The 5,311-nt window shown below is 43.5% G+C and overlaps 1 non-coding gene across 1 annotated transcript; it reads right to left on the bottom strand.

The window, feature by feature from the left end:
* Window positions 1–446: 446 nt before the first annotated feature.
* trnat-ugu lies at window positions 447–519 on the bottom strand. Its single transcript has one exon. It is a non-coding gene; the product is annotated as a tRNA-Thr (tRNA).
* Between the last annotated feature and the right edge of the window lie 4,792 nt (window positions 520–5,311).

Raw genomic sequence — 5,311 nt, 5'->3', positions numbered from 1 at the left:
CAACTTCTGTCTGTAGTGTCAGAACCGTTTGGACTACACACTAACATGACCCCACTATGGAAAGGTGAGTCTCTCAGGAACACGTACAGGTTGTATTGATCTAGGACACACTAACATGACCCCACTATGGAAAGGTGAGTCTCTCAGGAACACGTACAGGTTGTATTGATCTAGGACGCCCACAAGCTTTACAAGACTCGTCTGAAGGTCTCCTGGTACCAGTTTAACACATTTATGGAAGTCTATATGGAGATAGTTTAGTGTAGAAAATAAGGGTTAAATACATGTAAAATATTAATATGAGTTTCCTGATCTTTTCCCCCCCAAAATATAACAATCCCAAGACTATTTGGCCCTAAACATTTACATTTTACATTTAAGTCATTTAGCAGATGCTCTTATCCAGAGCGACTTACAAATTGGAAAGTTCACACATATTCATCCTGGTCCCCCCGTGGGGAATGAACCCACAACCCTGGCGTTACAAGCGCCATGCTCTACCAACTGAGCCACACGGGACTAAACAGACATTACATGGTGACAGACTATCTGATAGAAAACTGGGGAAAGAATGTACAATATACAAATGAAGTGAGCCTTGCTATTGAGAAAGGATTGAAACAGGCAGAGAGAAGACAGGCTATGTGCCCAATGCCACAAAATGAGGTGGAAACTGAGCTGTACTTTCTAACCTCCTGCCAAATGTACAACGATATAAGAGACACATATTTCCCTCAGATTACAAGGACCCCAAAATAATTTGAACACAAATATAACATTGACAAGCTCCCGTATCTGGTAGGTAAAATACCACAGTGTGCAATCATGTCAGCAGAATTTGTGACCTGTTGTGATGAGAACAGGGTAACCAGTGGAGAACAAACACCACAGTAAATAAAACCTAGGACTAGATTTATCACTTTAGTTCATTTCCCTTGACATTTGTACTTCTACTTTTTGTACACACAGCTCACACTCTCCTACACACACCAGCTGACTGAGAGGGCCCTAGTGGAGCCAGCTGGCTGAGAGGGCCCTAGTGGAGCTGGCTGGTTGAGAGGGCCCTAGTGTTGCCAGCTGGTTGAGAGGGCACTAGTGTAGCCAGCTGGTTGAGAGGGCACTAGTGTAGCCAGCTGGTTGAGAGGGCACTAGTGGAACCAGCTGGCTGAGAGGGCACTAGTGTAGCCAGCTGGCTGAGATGGCCCTAGTGGAACCAACTGGATGAGAGGGCCCTAGTGTAGCCAGCTGGTTGAGAGGGCCACAACAGGTGTGGACCTTACAGTGAAATGCTGAATACAACAGCTGTAGACCTCACAGTGAAATGCTGAATACAACAGGTGTGGACCTTACAGTGAAATGCTGAATACAACAGCTGTAGACCTCACAGTGAAATGCTGAATACAACAGGTGTGGACCTTACAGTGAAATGCGAAGGGGGGGACAATGCAAATAGTCTGGGTAGCCATTTGATTAGATGTTCAGGAGTCTTATGGCTTGGGTGTAGAAGATGTTTAGAAGCCTCTTGGACCTAGACTTGGTGCTCCGGTACCGCTTGCCGTGCGGTAGAAGAGAGAACAGTCTATGACTAGGGTGACTGAAGTCTTTGACCATTTTTATGGCCTTCCTCTGACACCGCCTGGTATAGAGGTCCTGGATGGCAGGAAGCTTGACCCAGTGATGTACTGGGCTGTACGCACTACCCTCTATAGTGTCATGCGGTCAGAGGTCGATCAGTTGCCATACCAGGCAGTGATGCAACCCATCAGGATGCTCTCGATGGTGCAGCTGTAGAACCTTTTGAGGATCTGAGGACCCATGCCAAATCTTTTCAGTCTCCTTTTGCCGTGCCTTCTTCACGACTGTCTTCCTGTGTTTGGACCATGTTAGGATGTTGGTGATGTGGACACCAAGGAACTTGAAGCTCTCAACCTGCTCCACTACAGCCCCGTTGATGAGAATGGGGGCGTGCTCGGTCCTCCTTTTCCTGTCTTTCACAATCATCTCCTTTGTCTTGATCACGTTGAGGGAGAGGTTGTTGTCCTGGCACCACACGGCCAGGTCTCTGACCTCCTCCCTATAGGCTGTCGCACTGTTGTCAGTGATCAGACCTACCACTGTTGTGTCATCGGCAAACTTAATGATGGTGTTGGAGTCATGCCTCGGCGTGCAGTCATGAGTGAACAGGGAGTACAGGAGGGGACTGAGCACACAGTCCCCGTGTTGAGGATCAGCGTGGTGGATGTGTTGTTACCTAACCTTACCACCTGGTGGCGGCCCGTCAGGAAGTCCAGGATCCAGTTGCAGAGAGAGGTGTTCAGTCCCAGGGTCCTTAGCTTAGTGATGAGCTTTGAGGGCACTATGGTGTTGAACGCTGAGCTGTAGTCAATGAAGCATTCTCACAAAGGTGTTCCTTTTGTCCCGGTGGGAAAGGACAGTGTGGAGTTCAATAGAGATTGCATCATCTGTGGATCTGTTGGGACGGTATGGAAATTGGAGTGGGTCTAGGGTTTCTGGGAAAATGGTGTTAATGTGAGCCATGACCAGCCTTTCATATCACTTCATGGCTACAGACGTGAGTACTACGGGTCAGTAGTCATTTAGGCAGGTTACCTTGGTGTTCTTGGACACAGGGACTATGGTGGTCTGATTGAAACATGTGGTGGATCTAATTTAATACATTTGCTTCTGTCTGTTTTTTAAATAATTCAATTCAAAGGTCAGGGTCAAGCTGAGCTGGACCAAGAGTGGAAGAGTGGAAAAGGTTACTGGTTGTGATGACATCACTGGTGAGAAGTCAGTAATGAAAAGATATTGAGTTGACTGCATGTTAGTCTGTCAGCCCCATCTCTGTTGACATCTCCCTCTCTCTCCATCTCCCCTCCCCTCCTCCTTTGTCCCATAGCCACATCAAGTAGTTTGGGTGTGTATAAATACAGCTAAACCTAAGGTATGGCTAAACGGGGTGTGTAGAAATACAGATAAACCTAGGGTATGGCTAAACGGGATGTGTAGAAATACAGCGAAACCTAGGGTATGGCTAAATGGGGTGTGTAGAAATACAGCTAAACCTAGGGTATGGCTAAATGGGGTGTGTAGAAATACAGCTAAACCTAGGGTATGGCTAAATGGGGTGTGTAGAAATACAGCTAAACCTAGGGTATGGCTAAATGGGGTGTGTAGAAATACAGATAAACCTAGGGTATGGCTAAACGGGATGTGTAGAAATACAGCTAAACCTAGGGTATGGCTAAATGGGGTGTGTAGAAATACAGCTAAACCTAGGGTATGGTTAAATGGGGTGTGTAGAAATACAGCTAAACCTAGGGTATGGTTAAATGGGGTGTGTAGAAATACAGCTAAACCTAGGGTATGGTTAAATGGGGTGTGTAGAAATACAGCTAAACCTAGGGTATGGTTAAATGGGGTGTGTATAAATACAGCTAAACCTAGGGTATGGCTAAATGGGGTGTGTAGAAATACAGCTAAACCTAGGGTATGGCTAAATGGGGTGTGTATAAATACAGCTAAACCTAGGGTATGGCTAAATGGGATGTGTATAAATACAGCTAAACCTAGGGTATGGCTAAATGGGGTGTGTAGAAATACAGCTAAACCTAGGGTATGGCTAAATGGGGTGTGTAGAAATACAGCTAAACCTAGGGTATGGCTAAATGGGGTGTGTAGAAATACAGCTAAACCTAGGGTATGGCTAAATGGGGTGGAACAGTACAATGAAATAGATGCATAATACACACTTCAATGCTGACTTCAAATACCCACATCAATGTGAAAGTAACCAGAGCATAAAACAGCTGACTGTGAATGTAAACTATGCCAGATAAAATAATTTTTTATATAACCTTTATGTAACTAAGCAAATCAGTTAAGAACAAATTCTTATTTACAATGACGGCCTACCCCGGCCTAACCCAGACGACGCTGGGACTCCCAATCACGGCCGGATGTGATGAGGCCTGGATTCAGACCAGGCCAGTTAAATCCTACACATGCATGTAAATAAAATACATTAAAGGAATTTCTTAGGCTTTCAATCAACAAGGACGCATAACGACAAACTGACTCAACCAAAGAATGAAGAAAATCATGAAATACAAGATGAACACCACCACTACACCACTCATTCCTTTACTTGACAGTGTTAAATAATACTTGTATGTGAGAACAATACTTTTTGTAAACAAATGTTTAATTTTGGCGTTATAATAAGGTTGGTAGCAAGATGGAAAATCGTTGAGGAAATCTGTTGCAGCTCAAGTCGACTACAAAATCCACAATGCAATGCTCTCTGTATGGGCTGGCTGGTATCTAAACGTATCTACACACAATAATACCAAAGACAATATCAGCATGTGAAGTAGCTAACTAGCTGTTAAATCACCTAAACAAACTGCACTATCAATTTAGGAGTCTACAATCTCACCATATTCAACCTGCAGATCGATGTGTCTCACAGAGTGGAATCTAACATTCACAACTTCAGAAATACTTTTGAGGAGATGGGAAACGTTGCCCTTGCTATGTCAATAGGCGGTGCGGTGCATTCTGGGTGATTCTGGGACAAGGAGAGGCTCTTTCAAGGTTTGAATGGGAGTCTATTGGGCTCTAGATTAAAAACCCAACATTAGCATGAATTTTGTCAAAAAGAAGTACAACATTACAGATATTTTCGGAGATGTGAGATAATTAACTTGCTATCTGTAGTATCGTATAGCTTTGGGAGATAATTAACTTGCTGTCTGTAGTATCGTATAGCTTTGGGAGATAATTAACTTGCTGTCTGTAGTATCGTATAGCTTTGTGAGATAATTAACTTGCTGTCTGTAGTATCGTATAGCTTTGGGAGATAATTAACTTGCTGTCTGTAGTATCGTATAGCTTTGTGAGATAATTAACTTGCTATCTGTAGTATCGTATAGCTTTGTGAGATAATTAACTTGCTGTCTGTAGTATCGTATAGCTTTGGGAGATAATTAACTTGCTGTCTGTAGTATCGTATAGCTTTGTGAGATCATTAACTTGCTGTCTGTAGTATCGTATAGCTTTGTGAGATAATTAACTTGCTATCTGTAGTATTGTATAGCTTTGTGAGATAATTAACTTGCTATCTGTAGTATCGTATAGCTTTGGGAGATAATTAACTTGCTATCTGTAGTATCGTATAGCTTTGGGATCGTGACAGTACGTACTTTTGATGAAAATAGGCAGTTTCTCGACATAAAGAACACTGACTTTGAGAAGGGATTATGTGACGATTGGTTTAGCCAACCACGTGACGCAGCCTGTGAACGTG

Source organism: Salvelinus namaycush, unplaced genomic scaffold (genome assembly GCF_016432855.1).
Source record: "Salvelinus namaycush isolate Seneca unplaced genomic scaffold, SaNama_1.0 Scaffold460, whole genome shotgun sequence".
Lineage (NCBI taxonomy): Eukaryota > Metazoa > Chordata > Actinopteri > Salmoniformes > Salmonidae > Salvelinus > Salvelinus namaycush.
The sequence above is the reverse complement of the archived record's forward strand: the minus strand, read 5'-3'. Positions and strand labels throughout refer to the sequence as shown.